Genomic DNA, 19220 nt, shown 5'->3' on the forward strand with positions numbered 1-19220 from the left:
AGTCTTGCATTAATGAAGTGGATGAATTAGAGATAAAAATCAGTAAAGCTTCTTTGCTAGATCATTTTCTCATAATCACCCACAACTTTTCAGACTTTTTCTTGTACTACGGTCTCATACAGTTGAGTAGATTGGAAACAACAAAATTAGCCTCCCATTCTCTCTTTTTCTTTCTGTGTGTCCATGGAAACTGTGTGTGTGTGTGTGTGTGTGTGTGTGTGTGTGTGTGTGTGTGTGTGTGTGTGTGTGTGTGTGTGTGTGTGTGTGTGTGTGTGTGTGTGTGTGTGTGTGTGTGTGTGTGTGTGTTCTGAATGTTAAGAAAGGATGACCATAGCAGTGATAATTTCAGTCCAGCCACCACCACCACCAGCACCACCACTACTGTTTGCTGGTGATACTTTTCATCTAGTTTGGTCCTTGAGATATATATATATATATATATATATATATATATATATATATATATATATATATATATATATATATATATATATATATATATATATATATATATATCTTTCTCTCTCTCTTCTTCTTCGGTCGGCGTTTATTTGTTTTCGATACGGAGGTTCCTTTTCTGTGTAAGTTAATATATTCCTGGCAGGGGCGCTGTGCTTATTGACGCAGGCTTTTTATAGTAAGCGCCGCGTTTGTTGAGGGTATTTTTGGCGGCGTTTCAACCCACCACTTCATTTTGCTGCTTGGCTGCCGACAAGTCACTCTTGTGGATTCAGTATTTGCTTTTTTTTTTCTCTCTGTTTTGTTTAAGGAAAAAAAAAATACTTGCCGTAAATTTCAATGCAGAGTGTCTCCCTGTGCTTTCTTTCGTTTCCATTATTCAAACACATACTGAAGTAAATTACACACACATAAAAAAAAAAATTTATGCTCCCTTCTCTTCTTATCCCCTGCTAGTCTCTCTCCCTTCCCTTCCCTCGCTTTTCTCCCCTTTACTCTCCCCTTTACTGTTCCTCCTTTACGTTTGCAATTCTCCAGCGAAGTGAATTAGACATTTCCTTTTATTTTGTTTAAAGAAAAAAATATTTTAATCATATAATAGATCGTTATTTTATCTATGTTTTTTTTATATATATATGAATATTTATGGTTTTCTACATCGCTACGTATACTGCATCACTGTTTTATTCACGCTTACTCTTTATTCAATGTTAATTCTTTGATCTGCGTAATTTTTTTGTATTATGTTCCTCAGAATACTAGTTGTGTTGTGATTCTCTATACTGCTGAGAGTAGCATATTGTCATTTAACTCTCTTTATTTATTATTTATTCATGCAAATTAAATAAACGCTTTTGCTAAGTCTAAAAATAAACGAGTATAAAATTTTCTTGTTGCTATCGTCCCTCTCTCGGTGTGTTGTTTGCTGTTACACTAATTAAGTATACAATTTCATAGCCTCTTTACTTTTTTTTTATTTGCTTACGTATTCACTTGTTTATTTGTTTATTTATAAGTTTATTTGTTTATACATTTATCTATCACTTCATTAGCACATGTGTGTTTGTGTGTGGGGGAGTCAAGATGCGAAAAAAATATGGTTATGTCAAAGAAGGGAAAAGGGAAGGAAAAGAAAGGGAAGGGTAGAGAGGGGAAGGCAAGGAAAGGGAAGGGAGAGGAAGGGAAGGAGAAGAAAGGAAAGGAAAGGAAAGGAAAGGAAAGGAAAGGAAAAGGAAAGGAAAGAAAAAAAGAAAGTGAAGAAAAAAGGGAAGAAAAGGAAAGAAAATAAAAGGGAAAAAAGGAAAGGAAATAGAAGAGAAGGAAAAGGGAAGGGAAGGAAAGAGAAGGAAAGGGAAAGAAAGGGAAGAAAAGGAAAAGAAAGGTCAAGAAAAGAAAGAGAAGGAAAAGGAAGGAAAGGGAAAGAAAGATAGAGGAAAGACAGCGATAAGAAGAGGAGAGAGGAGAGAGGAGATCGTGGGCGTGTGTGAGACGTTAGTGTGAAAAGCGAAGGTGTGAGTTGAAGAAGGATCATGTAGGGACGTCACTCATGTCACGGCTACACGTGTCTGTGGTTGGCTTGACGCCCGCTTATCTCCAAAGAGGCGTAACTTAAGACCGTTCAACACTTTATCTCCGACACCTCGCCCGGAGTCTCCTCGAGAACGGCGTCCACTGTACAACAGCACCAGCGCGACGCATCCCTCAGTGGGACGTCAATGTTGTAGCCTCAGCGCTTTGCGGATATTGTGCATAGCTTGACGGACGCTCTGTGAAAAAAGCTACGACTCGAGAGAGAGAGAGAGAGAGAGAGAGAGAGAGAGAGAGAGAGAGAGAGAGAGAGAGAGAGAGAGAGATAATTAAAAGTTCTACTCAAAGCGCTCTAATAAGCAGGTCAGATGGCGCCGGCTTGGGTTACGAGATAGATATACTGTATATAGGAGAGAGAGAGAGAGAGAGAGAGAGAGAGAGAGAGAGAGAGAGAGAGAGAGAGAGAGAGAGAGAGAGAGAGAGAGAGAGAAAGAGAGAGAGAGAGAGAGAGGTGGGTTAGGGGCCTCCTATAATCCAAAACAAGACACGTGTTTGTTTTTATATGTAAATAATTTTCCTTCTTTATTTCGTATTTGGCTTTGCTTCCTGGAATTAATCGCTTGGCTGTAATGCAAAGAGTCAACACCTCCACGCACCACCAGCGTCGCCTGCCGCAGCTCCACCGCACCTCCACCACCACCACGCCTCGTAAAACTCCTGGCGTCTTTTGTCTCCCATGCTCGGCGCGGCCTATTGTTTACTCGTACTGTTTGTTTTGCGCAGTGCGGACAAGAACGGGCATTCCAGGACGTGCTTGAAGGCGCTCCAAGGCCACGCGACACACCTTCCCGCCAACCAATCACCTGCGTCGTTCCTATCGCTTGTGTAGCCAATCACAATCTTTTTCCCTTCAGAGGAGTGAGAACGGACTAATCACCGCCTTCCAGTTATATAAACCCGAAGGACCCAGCAACAACTTGAAGGATCCCTGAAGAAGTCTCCTGGTGGCCTTCGTTTTTCCTGCCTCCTTGAAAATTGTAGGAAAAAAGTAGTTTAGCAGTACGCAGCACATAAAAGAGTGTTTGGTGTTTGAGGAGGTGACTGGCGCTCCTGTGGTCCAGAGAAGAAAAGAGGCAAGGTGAGGTGTGAACAGGACAGGATCCTTTACGTAATGCTCCTAATAAGGTTTCCTTTCATCCGTGTTTGTTTGCCGTTCCTGAATAGAGCGCGGGGTGTGTGTGGCGTATTACTTGTTCTCAGGGTGGAAATGACCTTCGAATTCACCCCTGTCATGCCCTGGTCCCCAAGGAGGCCTTGAGTACGTGAGCGTACTCTCTCTCTCTCTCTCTCTCTCGCTCTCTCTCTCTCTCTCTCTCTCTCTCTCTCTCTCTCTCTCCTCGTCTCTCTCTCTCTCTCTCTCTCTCTCTCTCTCTCTTTGGTGTTATCTTGTCACAGTGCCTCACATGAAGCATTCCAAGCTCACAACCAAAGCTATCGGTTCATCAGATATATTAAGGACTAAGTATCCTGTTTATATATATATATATATATATATATATATATATATATATATATATATATATATATATATATATATATATATATATATATATATATATATATATATATATGCATGTATTTATTTATCTGTATGTATATACCTGGCTCTTAGTACTGGATTTCCCTGGGAACTATCAAATACGAATTATCTGGTCTTGATTGCTGCTAGTTCTGGACTGTGAGGGCGGGAGGTGAGGGCTGGAAGGGGAGAGGAACTGGAATCTTGAGTCAACGTTGACAGAACCAAGGTGATGATGATCTGTGTGAACAGCACCTCGGTGTGACGCGTGGTGGCGGCCACGTGCTGCTTGCGTGGGGAAGAAAATCATGGTAAATCTAGCCTGTGTATTCTGTTTGGCGATTTACTATTTAAGAACACAAGATATGATGCAAGAAGGCAGTAGACCACCTTGCTGCAGTGCGGGTTTGTGATGCTTCTGTGCGCTGTGCTGAACGTGAGGCTGTGGCCGCGTGTGACTCATTTCTCAACCACGTTTTCTTCCTCTGCCTCATGTTTTAAGATTCCCTACCCAGCGTGCCCCGCCCCAGTGCTGCACGTGACGCTGATGGTGGTCGTGATGGAGCATTCTCAAGCTGTCAAGTAAACTATCTATGCACGAGTACTTCAATATTACTTTTCTTTAAGGTACATTCTCCTCGGTACCTGATCATGATTCAACAGGCGTCAGTGCGGCGACACCCTTCCCTTACTGGCCTGCAGGTCAGCCCCCTGCAGGCCTGGCACCAAACACACACACACACACACACATACACATCAGCAGTCTGCAACAACAGCTTTGCAACATTAACCGCAATATTTCATGTCCTAAATTTTTTCCTACTCTTGTTCCTCTTGTTCTTTTTAGTGTTCTTGTTCTTCTTGCTCTCCTCCTCCTCCTCTTCATCATCATCATCATCATCATCATCATCATCATCATCATCATCATCATTCCCCTCCTCCTTTCATTATTTCCCAAATGCCAAGGGTTGGTGACGCCAAGTACTGGTCTCCTTCATTCCTTCAGTTGCTCTTCTCTAGTGCATCTTCTGCTGCCCCCATTCTTTCCTCATCCTCTGAACTGTCCTGCTCCCGTTCACTTATTTGCCCTCTTCTTAAATGAGACCCAAATGAGATCGGACCGATGAGAATATTGCAGACTAATCTCTCTTTCTCTTGCTCTCATCCTTTGCAGGTCACCCCGTGAAATGTCGCGTCCCGTCCATATTCGCTTATTTTCGCTCTTTTAATTGAGGTCAAAATTAAATGAGGCCGATGGGATGAGCTTTTGAGGAAGGCTAAAAAAAAAGGGGGGGAAGTCTTACCACTAACTAACCAGGGCAGCCTCTCCTCCTATCAGTACGCCTCACTCCTATGACATGAAGCAACAACCAGACGTGAGATAGCGATGACTACACACGTCAGAAGATAGGCGCTTGTGACTCGATTCCTGTTGACGTGGGCAAGGGGAAAATAAAAAATAAAAAGATGCCAAATCACTGAGCAGCGTAAGGCGATCATGACGTGCAGAAATGTATGTACTGTAGAAGGAAGACAAAGAAGTGATGATTTAGCACCACGTCTCAATAATAACAGGCCAGAATCCATCTTTCAACAGCTTCAGAGGACAATGCGGTGGAAATTGAAGGCAAATGAAAAGCTTTGATAGCGTTTTTTTGAATGATGGGCGAGAGAGAGAGAGAGAGAGAGAGAGAGAGAGAGAGAGAGAGAGAGAGAGAGAGAGAGAGAGAGAGAGACGCAATTCACTATGGGTTTAAAGGCTCTTTTTTTTTCACAGTAGAGGATGATGGCGCGTGTGTGTGTGTGTGTGTGTGTGTGTGTGTTGAGGGGGCGTAGGTGAATGACTGGATGTGGGTGTGTGTGGATGTATGGGTGTGTGATGTGTGGATGGATGTGGATGGGTGGATAGATGTGGATGTGGGTAGTTGGTGGTGAGTGAATGGCTGTATGGTTTGGTGGGTGTATATGTGTGGTTGTGGATGTTGGGATAGTTGATGGCGGATGTGTGGGTGTGTGTGTGTGTGTTGTTTCCCCCGCGATCTCTAATAAGATAACGTTACAAGGAATAAACAAGAAACGAAATTAAGAAGTGATGACAGCTTGTGGAGAGAGAGAGAGAGAGAGAGAGAGAGAGAGAGAGAGAGAGAGAGAGAGAGAGAGAGAGAGAGAGAGAGAGAGAGAGAGCAAGGAGGGAGTGATGTTGGGATAAGTTTTTTATATTTGAACGAATGAGTGAATGAACGAGATAAAGGGTAAAGAAGTTATCAAGTGAATTAATGAGTAAGGAAATGTTGTATATGAATGAACTTTTGAATTTTTGAGCGCAGGAGAGTCAATGAGTGAATGAGAGTGACTGTGTGAGTGAAAATGATTGGGAGTGTGTGAATGTGTGGAGTGAATGACAGAGTAACAAATGAACAGAATGACAGATTGAATGAATGAGTGAATGACTGAATGAGCTGACAGAGTGATGGCGTGGTGACGTGGTGTTCGGAGTATTAGTAGTAGTAGTAGTAGTAGTAGTAGTGGTAGTGCTGTGGTCGTAATTGGGACTCGTTAGCGATAGTGGTAATGGTGGTGGTGGTGGCAGTGATGGACAGATCAGCAAATAAACAGAATAGAAAAAAATATATGACGAGGGTCAGTCAACCTTCTATGACCTCCACCCGATCCTCAGCCTTGTTACCACCGCCGACTCTGACTCTGACCTCGTGTTGATGCAAGGATGACCTCCCACTCCCACGACCCTTGAAATCCTATCGGTATGGTACTCTTCGTTCTCAGTCCTGTTCCTCTTTCTTCCCCCGCACAGTCATGGTTAGAGGATGAGTAACATTCTTCTCTCTCATATACGGTTCTCATTCTCTTCCACCATTCTTGATTCATTTGATCTTCTAAAAACTCTTGATTCTTTGCATACCAGAGGATTTGATATTGAGGGAAAACGTTTAAGACTGTAGAAGTGAGTACAGAAATTAAGTAGCATTCTGTACTTTCCTCCGCTGCCTTTATCATCTTCCCTCAGTGTTGATTCATTTGATCTTCCAGAACTCTTGATTCTTAGCATAGCAGAGGATTTGAGATCGAGGGGAAATGTTTAAGACTGTAGGAATGAGTACAGAAGTTCAATAGCATTTTGCACTCTCTTCCGTTGCCATTATCCTCTTCCCTCATGATTCCCTTGATCTAAAAATTCTTATCAGAGGATGTGAGATCGAGGGAAAACGCTAAAGACTATAGGGGTGAGCACAGGTTACTCGTCTTCTGACCGGGACTGTACCACTGCCGTTTCACCTCATCGTCCTCCTCCACTTTTTTCTAACACGTGTTTGTACCAGAGAGGTCCCTGCTGGCCGGGTACGCACGTGATTAGCTGTGTGTGTGCTGCGGGACTCGGTGCTGTGTTGGGTAATAGCGGGATCTACCCTTCTCTGCCTGCTTGATATTGAGGTTTCTCGTTTTCTGTTTATTTGGCGGTGAATGTAGTCATGTTCTAGAGACTTTTTCTACCTTTGATTTTTCTTTCTTTTATTCCTTTCCTCTTCTTATTTATTTATTTATCTATTTATTATTTTTATTTGTCTATTTACTATTTTTATTTATCTATTTGTTGTTTTTTGGTGTTTCATTCCTGACATTTTTGTTTTGGTACATCTCATTCCTCTCCAGTTGTCGCCAGATTTCTCTCCACATTCTCTGCTCCTGTTTCATTCCCTGTCCATTGCCTCACTTTCCTGCTCTAGCTTTCAGCCATATCTCATTCCCTGTCACCTGTCGCGGTACTTCCCTTCACTGACACAACCACATTTCATCCCCTGTCAAGTTTCCTGCTTTTCCTTTCACTACTTCAGCCGTATATCATCCCCTGTCACTTGCTACGCTTTCTTCTTCTATCTTATTCCATGGAAGAATCTTTTTTTTTTTTTCCTGATTCAGTGTGGAACTTACGCCTTGTTTGATGGTGTTTAGGTCAACAGAACTGACACGTGATGGTAATGCGGTTTCTTGATTAAGTGATTAAATACTCCTCTCTCTCTCTCTCTCTCTCTCTCTCTCTCTCTCTCTCTCTCTCTCTCTCTCTCTCTCTCTCACAGGAGTCACTGGCAGAATTATCCAGATGAGTGGCTTTGAGTTGCCTTTTTTTTTTTCCCAACCAGCTTCTGACGGGAGGTTCCTAATGGCGGTGCTACGCGCGTCAGAAGCAGCAGGGCGGCACAGTGTTAAGTGTCCAGGAAAAGTTCTCTTCCCAAACCCCGGAGCAGCAAGCCCTGATACAAAACTACTTTTTTCCTCCGCCTCAACACTAGCATCTCCCGCAGCCCGGCGCCTCCACCCTTACTATCGGTGCAGGCAATCACCGAGCCTATCATGTTTCCGTGCACCCATCTCACTCGATTAAGTGCAGATGTTGATTACACACACACACACACACACACACACACACACACACTCGTTTATATTCGCTTTCCGGACCGCACGTGTACCCGGCGCTCTCAGCTGCATCCTCCGCGGGGGTCACGTCGCAGGAGGCGCCTCGCAACTATTGTACACACTTAGCGGCGTCCCACAAACCCTCCCTGCGTCATGCTCTGGCGATGGAACAAACACAAGTGGATCTGTTACAGTTTCATCTCTGCAAGCACATCCACACACACAAATTACAGGGTAAGCCGTCCTGATGACTTGCTGATGACCCCTGAGATACACGCTCGCCTCCCCGACACACTTCATCATGTACCGATCACACCGCCAGCTGTCGCTAGTAGGTCGTTCTCGCACTGCTTGCTGCCGGCGCCGCTGCCTCCTTGTGTGTTCCAGCTGTGCGTGGCCGAGGAGCGCCGCGTGACGGAGGTGGTGACGCTGGTGACGCTTCCTCTCCTTCACGAGCACCACAGCAGGGCCACGCCAGCCACGTGTCTCACAACATGGAGGAAAAAAAAAAAATTAAATCACTGGTTGAAGTCTACACGCTTGGAGGATCTGCACTTAATCTTGCCTGACTGGCCTGTGTGCCGAGCAGGTCTGGGGCGAGGCGGCACGGGAACCTGCTTCGTCGTTTAATATTTTTCTCTTCCTTTCTCATTCTCTTTTCGTCTTCTGGTTCTCCTTCTCCTTCCTTCTAAATTCGTCCGCATATTGGTTGTGTAACTCACCTTCTTTCGGCACCTCTCCTGACCCGGCTTCCCATCCCACGCCCAGCTAACCTCGTCCCGGCCCCGCCCCACCCCGCCCCGTCCCGCCCCGCCCCGGCCCTTCCCGCCCCTCGCTGGCGCCACGGAGCAAGACGCTGAGTCATTGTTCCTTCAACTTTTTTTTTTTTTTCACCGGCAGTTTGGTTCGTAGTGGGGGAGGGAGCGGAGCGAGTGAGCAAGGGAGTAAGGGGGAGGGGCACGGCGTGGGGGCATCAGGGGTTACGCGAAGGACGCTCCCTCTCTCCTTCCCCTCACACTCCCTCCAGCTAAGAGTAAGAGGCAGCTGTGTTGTAAATTACAGTGCAGCAATGAACAAAACATGGATACATTTTATTTAATGCATATAAGCTTTAAGTTTGCCTCACATTTAAGATATTACTCAAGCGTGTAGCCATTTAATGCCATTCCTCCTCATCCTTTCCCTTCCCTTTGGCTTTACAATTATATGTACACGTCCCACTTCAAATAACTTAATGTGGTTAGCATGGCTTCCTTACAACCAACAAGCATACTACTGTTTGTGCTTCCTTTGTGTTCCTTCTCTTCCTCCTTGCCTTTACTGTTCAACGAGAAGGGACAGCGGCGCTCACGGTAGTAGGTGACCGTACTAAGGTGAGCGCGGAGGCCCTGCGCGGCACCTGGGTCACCTCCAATGTCAGGTGTGGCCCGCAGCGCACAATTGAGATTACGTAATGAACATGCCCAGAAAATTAACTCGTAAAATAGAAGTGAAGGCCACCGGCGCAATTACTCGCATGCAGAGCCTGGCGATGCTGCACCTTGGGTACTGTATTGTGGCGCGATGGGAGGCTCCGTCTTGTTCTGTGACTCGTTGGCTCATAATAGGATGTCGAGAGGTTTACAATTACCTTCACTGGATGACAGATGAAATTGCGTTAGAGCTGCAAAGAATAAAAATCACAGAGGAAAATGCAAGGGACAAAAACAACTGGAGAAGATTTGTACATGACGCCAACCCTGACTCTGGGGAAACGGCAAAAGGAGAAAAGGAGTACTTTTCAATCTTTCTTATGTTCTTATAGAGAGCTCCAAAAGATTAAAGAAGTTTATGAATGAAGAGGATAGGTGGAAATAGGTAAGTATGTACCGTAATGGGACTGCCACATGTAGGCCTGACAGCTTCTTGCACCTTCCCTTATTGTCCTTTGTTGTTATGATGGAAGGCATCGGGGGCTGTGTGTCATGCATGTGAGGGGAATTTCATGCCTTATAATGTTCTCTTCTCTAGTCGGCTCAGGTAGGCTCAGGCAGGCCTTTCCTGGCGTGGTTTATCTTATTCATCTTTATACAGTTGATGTCAGAATTGCTTGACCGTGAGTCTTTCCTTTTTTTTTTTCGCTTTCAAGAAATTATGATTGTGAATTCTCGCTTTTCTGTTTAAGTATGATTTTTTTTTCTGTTGTTTTGTATCTGATGCAGTTACTGTCTATGTATACAATTATTTACTTCAATGTATGTATATTTTCATCCTGTTAAATTCCTTTTGTCTGTTTGTCTCTGTCTGTCTGTCTGTCTGTCTATCTGTCTTTCGTTTCTCATGTCTGTCCGTCAGCCCGTCCGTTCGTCCGTCCACCTGTCTGTCTGTGTTCGTCTACTCTTTTGTTTACCTGTCAGTCTATTTTCTGTTCTGTCTGTCCGTAGCCCTTTTTTTTCTTCTCTCTCTCTCTCTCTCTCTCTCTCTCTCTCTCTCTCTCTCTCTCTCTCTCTCTCTCTCTCTCTCTCTCTCTCTCTCTCTCTCTCTCTCTCTCTCTCTCTCTCATTTCATATACATAGTCCGCACACGAGTTTCCAAATTTATCACACTGCTTCATTTGCTGCATCGCTTATATGTCAATGCTCCGTACTTGGCTGCGTGTGACGGAGCATTAAGTGGTGGTGGTGGTGGTGGTGGTGGGGGACAGAAGCAAGGAAAGGAGCATTAATGGCAGGGTGTTGAGGCAGGGAACACCATCACAGACACGCGAGTTGTGTGGCTTGCTTCTTTGCCTCATCTGACGTGGACTGACTCAATGGTCATGGTGGTAAAAGGTATGTGTTTGTGTGTGTGTGTGTGTGTGTGAGAGAGAGAGAGAGAGAGAGAGAGAGAGAGAGAGAGAGAGAGAGAGAGAGAGAGAGAGAGAGTACGTCATCACATTGTATTTTCCTTCCTCCGTAATTACCCACACTCCTCACGCTCCTCAGAGGATACTTTCTGCGACAAACGCGCTCAGCAAGGTGCGAGAGAATGAGAGAAATCGGATTCAACAAGATTCACTCACGAAGACAATTTGAATGGAGCGACTAAGTGAGCGGCGTGATGGAAGGTGGAAAGTCGGTGGCCGTCGGCATCTTTGGTTTCCGTCACTCCCCCAGTGGATAACTACACATGCTTATGGGGACTATATTACTAGACCACTCTGATACGACGATACCTAACTGTTATGTGAGCTGAATGATCATTATTACACACACACACACACACACACACACACACACACACACACACACACATACCAAGATTACGTTCTGTGAAACATAAATCATTATATTAATATCATTACATTAAAGTAGTAATGAAATGCAGTAGTCAGATCACATTCCACCAACTGAAAAGGCAACATAAACAGATAAGAGATGAAGAACTGTACTCACTCTCAGTTCGCAGATGTGCAGGCTCCTGGAGACCATGAGAGGCAGGAGGTGCGAGGTGGGTGTTGGACGGCTGGCCTCTGTTCTGGTGTGGTCACGGAGAGGAGAGACGCGGGAGGACAGCGGGACTGTGGACCATACTCTGAAACACTTTTGTCCGCAACTCCACGCTTTTCAAAAGGCTCTAGTTGAAGTGACACGGGCTTTTAAGGCTGCTCTTATGGTTTTAGTGACAGATTAACAAGATTTCCATGTTAGCAACAGGAGAAGCAACCTTGGGAATCCGGCTAGTCATATCTGTGGCCTTTGAAAGTAATCGTGGTGAGAGCAAAGCGTTTTTGAATACTGGCCTGCAGGAGGAGGAATGAACGTGTCCCGGAGAGAATAGGACTCGTTTGCAGGGTGTTGTGGAGGCGCTGTAGGCGATACTGAGTAGTGTGTGGTGTTCTGCAGACAACTCGGCGCGGCGTCCACCTGAGAGGACAGAGATGAGGAGTTGTGAGCATCTTGAATGAAAGTGCCCACACATATACTGTTACTGTGCATTACATTCTGTAAAGATGAAGAATAAACACAAGCTACTTTCATGTTTACTGAATCTGTTAAACGTGGTATAATTTGTGTTCAGTAAATTTAGAAGTTGGTGTGTTGTCGCCAGAATGATGACACCGGGTGAGTTATCACAACTCACATAAAAGGCAATTGTTTCTCCCATACAGAATATTGATGAAGTTAAGTACCTAAACATAACATCAGTTTCGCTTGCTTCTGAATGCCATTAGAGGGTTTTACTGGCTTAACGATGATTTCTTTCACAATCCAAGGGCAAAAAATAATCTGGAGTTACTTATCGACCACAGTTTGATATCTACTTGTTCCGTTTTTGACAACCAATAAAGCATTTTGGGAAGTTTAGAAGTTATCTGCAGTACTGAATGGTTAAGTCTTCCTCTCAGACTTCTACTGTGTTCTCCCCGGAGGAGTTAAAGAGAAATTCAACATCCTTCTCTCTCTCTTTATCCTCCTGCTGTATATTCGTACCCTGACTCTTTCGAGCATAACAAATGGCCACCTTTGCCTCATAGGACGGAACCAAAGAGACCCGCGACGTGCCGGCACCACGCCACCACGAGAACACAAATGAAGAACAGCCAGCAGTATATCTTTTGGACCTTGCAATAGTTGAGTACTAATGCTCTCCTCGAAGGAAAAGCGACACAGTGCATGTAGGAGTGTTTTTTAAGTTTCTAGACGAGTAGGTGGAGACTTTAAAGATTTGAGGGAGTTGTTTGGAATCTTGGGGTGTCGCTCATTACTGACTTTGAGGATTAGAAAGAGCAGTAAGAGAGAATTGTTAGTGCTGAGTCAGTAGGAAGCTTTAAAAAGATTAGACAAATTCATGGATGGGGATGATAGACGGAAATAGGTGGGTATGTTTCATGTAGGCCTGATGTTTTTTTGCAGATTTCCTTATTTTTTTTTTTTTTTTTTGTTCTTTTGTTGTTAATTATGACCTGTTGTTCGTTCCTTCCCGGCTTGTAAAATGGGAATCAACTATTTTTGTAATCTAAGGATCATCAACATATATAAAATTATATCAAATTCATTAGAAGGTATGGAGTAACACCCAATCACTACTGAAAATGAATTATTTTCCTTTTCCTCACTCCTCTGTACATTCCTGACACACAAAAAAAAAAAAAAAAAAAAAACAGTTACCAAGCGGACCTCGCCTCTCGCCGCACACAAAGCCACAGCAGGAGACTACACGGAGAGGGGCGACACACACATACGCACACACACACACGCACAAACACACACACACACACACACACACACACACACACACACACACACACACACACACACACACACACACTAGCAGCAACATCACCAAGGAAGTATTGGTAAATAGAATAATGAAGTGGGTTGCCTGAATTACATTGCATAACTTCTGTAAAAGACGTAACAGGCCTGTATTCAGAAACACTTTGCTCTCTCACCACTACTATTTTCCGAGGATACAGAGATGATCAGCCGGGTTCTCAAGAGTGTTTGCCCTGTTAATCTTATAGAAATCTAGAACCATGAAAACATCCTTAAAAACCAGCGTAACTTCAAACAGAGCTTTCTGAAAGTAGTGAAGGTGCGGCGCAGAAGTGTTTCAGAACGTGGTCATAAGAATGTGAGCCAAAGACAAATGGTGCCGCAAGCGTGGGTATCTGCAGCTGTGTTGATGGAGCTCCGTCGCCCTTGACCGCAACACCTCCGTTTGCATAAGTACTCCTATGAACACCGTACTGTGTTGTTCTCCCCATGCTCCTAAGGACCTACTGGCACACTTTTAGCGGCGTGTTGGGGGCAAGACGGTCTCTCCTTCCTTTACCCGGCGCCATCTGCAGTAGAAATACAGAGACAAGAGACTATCCTGCCTGTTGATGGGCGCCTTCTTTTCTGACGCTGCTGGTGGAAGCTGGTGAAGCCATCGACAATATTCTGAGACAGTTTCTCGCCGCACCTTCACTGCTTTCAAAAGGCTCTAGTTGGAAGTATTGGTTTTTTATTTTTTTTTTTCTTTTTTATGGTTTTCGTGACAGATTAATAAGACTTTTACATTATTAACAGAGAAAACACTCTTGAGAACCCAGCCATAGTCATCTCAGTGACAGCTGAAAACAGTCATGGTGAGGGAGCAAAGCGTTTCTGAATACGGGCCCTTGAACCACGACCTCCCCGAGACTTGTGAGGATAGAACCAGACGTGGAAATCAGATCCTCCCTGACGTCCTGCGTGGTCCTGTCGTCAGCCTGTACCACTTGGGGATCGCTAGCATTCCCCTGCCAGACTGCTGATACCCAGGCCTCCCAGTGCTCCAGTCCAGGTTCCCATGTTTACTAAGCGCCGCTGCTTGCCAGAGTGTGACGTCTGAGGCACCCGTCACTGCCGCCCTACAGCTGGAGAGTTTGTTTTTCCCAAATAACTTTATACAATTTTTTGGACTTATTTTCTTAAATAGTTCTGAAGCCTAAAAAGACAAATTTCACCACTTATTATTCCTTTCTTTTTTGTTTGGTGTGCCCGCAACGCAAGCCATTCTTCTACAGTACAGTGACTGATAATAAAGGACGAGCTTAGCATTACAACGGTTAATCACCATTATTGGCGAGGAAAAAAAAAAAGAGCCCATGAAAACTTGGCTGGATATCTTTCAGAAGCCCCCTGAGGCTCTTCCCAAGCCCGTGTCTTACATAAGGGAACCGGTCACCACGCTGCACCATATAAGGCCACAAGCGTACTGCACATGCCACTGTACAAGACCGAGGAAAATTAACAAGTCACCTGCCCTTACACCTTTGCCTTTCATGGCGCGAACCTGTTTGCTGGGTAATATTTGGCCGCGTCGGCATACACCAGGACACGGGTGAGCGCCAGGCAGCTCACGGCCTCCTCTCCTCCTGCGTCAGTTCGCCCTCTACAGGCCCGCTCTCTCTTATGCTCCTCACTTAGGGAGTCCCCTTTTCTTGTTCCCACGTGCAGCTGTTGGATGTTTAGTAATGGCGCCGCAATAACATTTCTGCGCACCACGTTCACTACTTTCAAAAGGCTCTAGTTGAAGTGACAGATTTTAAAGGGTGTTCTTATGCTAGTGACATATTTAAGAACATTACTACATTATTAACAGGAGAAACACTATTGAGAATTGGGCTAATCATCTGTGTGGTCTTTGAGAATAGTCGTGGTGAGAGACCAAACCATTTCAGGATACGGGCCATTGTCGAGCTCTCAAACTTTCATCGGCGACTTGAGCAGCGTCCGGCACACCTACCCTCTCCCCGGTGCCCAGCTGTCAGTTGTTCAAATGAGTCAGTGCGGCATGGCGTCATCAGCCGTTACAGAGTTACCTCACGGATAACTCACTTTCACTGCGATATGCAACAATTCAAAGCACAAGAAGCAATGTATGGAACCTTTAGAAGCATATGCAAGAAAGGGCATAAGAAAGAAAAGATTTTGCAATTTCTAGCCAATGCGATGTTTGGAGGTGGCTGTAGAACGAGAAAAGAGGTCCCAGAGTGGTCAGTGATTATATAGCAGGGAAAGGGTTACCTAAGGAATATCCGGTGCGATAAAGGAAGCATCAATATAAGACATGAATATAGGGACACGATATTTTTGGTGTGCACATGCTGAGGTTTTCCACTAACAATAATTTTAGTTTTTACTTAATGACAAGAAATGTAAATATAACTCCTTTTTTTGTGTGTGTGTGTGTATGAAAAGGAAACCCAGGTAGCATGTAGTATGTTGGCTTGTATTCTTAATCACAGGTTTCATTCTCTCATAAGGGCTATTAAAGGCTACTGGGATAATTGGTTGAGCTCTCATGTTTTTTTTTTTACTTTTTTCTCTTATAAGTGGGGCAGAATAGTGCTTTTCAAACAATCTTTAAAACCATGAAAACACTCTTCACTCCTCAAAACACCACTAATTTCCACTGGAGACTATTTAAAGTAGCCACGATGGAGAGCCGCGTTCTCAGACATTTCATTGTATTATCTTGGCAACTGCTTCTTAAACTTTATAAGATATTACTAAGGTTTTCAAGGATGTTTTCATGGTGATCGACGAAGAGAGAGAGGGGAAAAAAAAAAAGAAAACACTAATGAGAACCCGAGTAATCATCTCCGTAGCCTTTGAAAGCAGTCTAATGAAAGGCCAGTGTTTGAGAATCCGAGCCAAGACACCGAAACACATAAGAATAAGGATCTTTGTTACATCAGCCCCCACACGCGACAGCCGCAGCCTCGCCCGCTCTCTCCTCTTGAGGTGCCAACCCCCCAACAGCTGAAAGGTGATAAGAAACATGCAATTAAAGCGTGTGGGTGTCGCTCGAGATAAGGAGGGTAGCAACATGTCTATTTTCTCCACTCCCTTCGCTCCCTTCGTTCCCCGCCCAGTCAGCCACCCTCCCACGCGGCAGGACTTCCAAGGGGGTAATGCCCTCGGCTCGCATGACTTATGGCACTGTAAAACGTCAGGCAAGAACTTTAGTACATCCATTATCTACTCTCAAATGTCACTGCTATGGTTTATCTCGTTTGGTGAAGGATTAGTTTGCAAAAGTACTCTATGTTGCTGATTTTTTTTACTATTGCGTTTTTTTTATTGAAGTTCTGTTTGGAAAAGTGAACTAGGGGAATAAATTTTCTCTCTCTCTCTCTCTCTCTCTCTCTCTCTCTCTCTCTCTCTCTCTCTCTCTCTCTCTCTCTCTCTCTGCCAGCTGATGTTTCTTCTAATAAGTAGAGGCTTAATGATAAAATACTTGACTGACAGCACCATTATCATAGGTGTCATTTACCACCACCACCACCACCACCCGTCCTCTTGCCCTTCCATCCCCAGTACCCTCCCTCCTTCCCTCCGTCCTGCCAGAATGCCAGCAACACCACCTCACCACCTCCATCACCTCTACACAGCAACACGAGCCCACAGTACAGCCGTTCCCTCTGCAGCCCTCCCGTCTACCCCTGCATGTACCTATAACCGGCAGGCTCTCCTTCATCTCCTTGTCCCTCTCCCTTTCCCTCCTCTTGACGCCGAAACAGGTCACGCCAGCGCCGTCTCGTATAGAGGACGCTAATGGTGGCGGGTTATTGACTCCTGCGTGGTTAGGGTGATTTATAATGTCGGCAGGTTAGATATTAGCCAGAGGGCACGGGGCTGGGGACGTGGGTAGAGGGGTGAAAAAAAAGGGGGAAGGGTTATGGGGACACTGTGGGGTTAAGGGATAGATGTGTTGTGTAAGGGAAGGGTAGAGGTGAGGAAGAAGCGGGCCAGGGCTCAGGAGGTGGGCATCACGTGACTCGCTAATCTGTCACGTGTATCTTAAGTTGTTTTTTTTTTCTTTTTTTCACACTTCAATGCTTAGTAAGGGATGGTGACTTCACGTGCGTACAAGAAACACGTTGCAATGCCAAGGAGACTTGAGAATTTGACAAAATCAGATTCGAAAGAGATATTGACAAAAACTGGTTCACACTTCGGATTTTGGGTGAGAGGAACAAATGGAACAAACGTCAGAAGAATGAAGTAAGTGCACGAACATTAAATAGTTTCAAAAGGTGGCTGGGTAAATAGATGGATGATGATGGCAAGTGGTAAGTGCTCAGGAACTGCTTTGTGTATGTCACTTGGCCTTTGTTGTCTTATTTTCTTATATTATCATGTTCTTGGGGATACATTCTGACAAGCCAAGGAATACAACCAAGGTTCTTACCTCGCCATGCCTCATAATGTAAAGACACACCGCCACACACATTGTTTTAATAACCGCCGCACGCCACGCCCCCTTCAAGAAAAAACACACAGCGCCACGCCCCTTCAAGAGAAACACACGCACGCCACGCTCCTTAAAGGGAAACAAACGCACGCCACGCCCCTTCAAGAAAAACACACAGTGCCACGCTCCCTCATGAGAAACGCGCGCCACGGCCCTTCAAGAGAAACGCACAGCGCCACGCCCCTTCAAGAGAAACACACGCACGCCACGCCCCTTCAAAAGAAACGCAGCGCACCAAGCGGCACCACAGCGGCGGCCTGCTGCTCCTCGGCAACAAGGCAACCACTTCTTCCAGTCTCCGCCCTGGGCGCCGCCACTTCGATGTAACGCGAGATGCAAGAAGCGTGTATCTCTTACGATATATCAGTAAAAAACAACAGCTATCATATAAGAAAGCAAAGGAGGATGGAGAAGAGGAGGAGGAGGGAGATAAGGAGGAGGAGGAAGAGGAGAGGAAAATTATAGGTGCGAAGCCGAGACAAAGATCTGAAAGCTTCCCGCCCCCCCGCAAAAAAAAAAAAAAAAAAACCTCGATGATCCTGCAGTGGTAATGGGCGTGAGGTTCGCGTGCCTCCCGCTACTCAGATATCACTGCATATGGAACCCGTGCTGGTTACTCGTACATTCTTCATACATTCTTCACATCTCTCTCTCTCTCTCTCTCTCTCTCTCTCTCTCTCTCTCTCTCTCTCTCTCTCTCTCTCTCTCTCTCTCTCTCTCTCTCTTGACGTCAGAGGTGACACACATCGAGTCCATCAGCAATAAAACCCCAGTGATGGATGTAGCTGGCGCCGCGGGCTGAGGGCGGAGGCGGCACCACCACCACCACCACCACCACCACTTCCACCACGCTAAAACAAACTGATCCTAAGATTAATTTGTAAACACTCCCTCGTGATAGGCAACAGAAACCGCACTTTCTCATTGCAAGTCAAGCAGTAAAGGTCCCCTTGAGGTCAGGAAACGTTAGTGTGCGAGAACCAACCATGAAACGAAATGCCATAGAGGGTATGAGTATGTGCCAGAATGTGCCAGTCTACAGGGCCAATCTGGCACTCTTGGGAAGGAAAAGAGATATGAGGGCAAGATTGAAGTTGGTGAATATTATTAGAATAGGTGGAGGACAAGAATGTGGTAAGTGGCTAAGATTATGTTCAGGGGGAGAAGAGAAGAACTTGAAAAAGACATCAGAAACGCAAGGCATATGAAAGAGGCATGAAGAATGAGGAGAGGCAGCAGTATGAGTGAGTGTATGAATCCTTGTTTCTGGTCTGCGAGCTAACCACGCCTCCGGGACCCACAGCACGAAGCCTGCTCGTGGTGCGATTAAAATTTTTCCCCTTTCCAAATACGAGTCTACACTTGTGAAATGTACTGCAGATATTTACATTCTACATCTCTGTGCTACTTATGAAAGGAGGATTGATCAATTTTGCACCTGATTACTGAAGTGCTGTGTTATTTTCCGAAAATA

At 45.1% G+C, this 19220-nt stretch overlaps 1 long non-coding RNA gene across 1 annotated transcript in view; it reads right to left on the reverse strand.

The window, feature by feature from the left end:
- The window catches only part of LOC135107219 (uncharacterized), a 60852-nt gene extending 48090 nt beyond the window's left edge, over window positions 1-12762 (reverse strand). Inside the window, exon 1 of the long non-coding RNA XR_010271663.1 lies at window positions 11410-12762. This is a non-coding gene — a long non-coding RNA (uncharacterized LOC135107219). The remainder of the gene's footprint in view (window positions 1-11409) is intronic.
- Between the last annotated feature and the right edge of the window lie 6458 nt (window positions 12763-19220).

This window comes from Scylla paramamosain, chromosome 15, assembly GCF_035594125.1.
Source record: "Scylla paramamosain isolate STU-SP2022 chromosome 15, ASM3559412v1, whole genome shotgun sequence".
In the NCBI taxonomy this organism is placed as follows: Eukaryota; Metazoa; Arthropoda; class Malacostraca; order Decapoda; family Portunidae; genus Scylla; species Scylla paramamosain.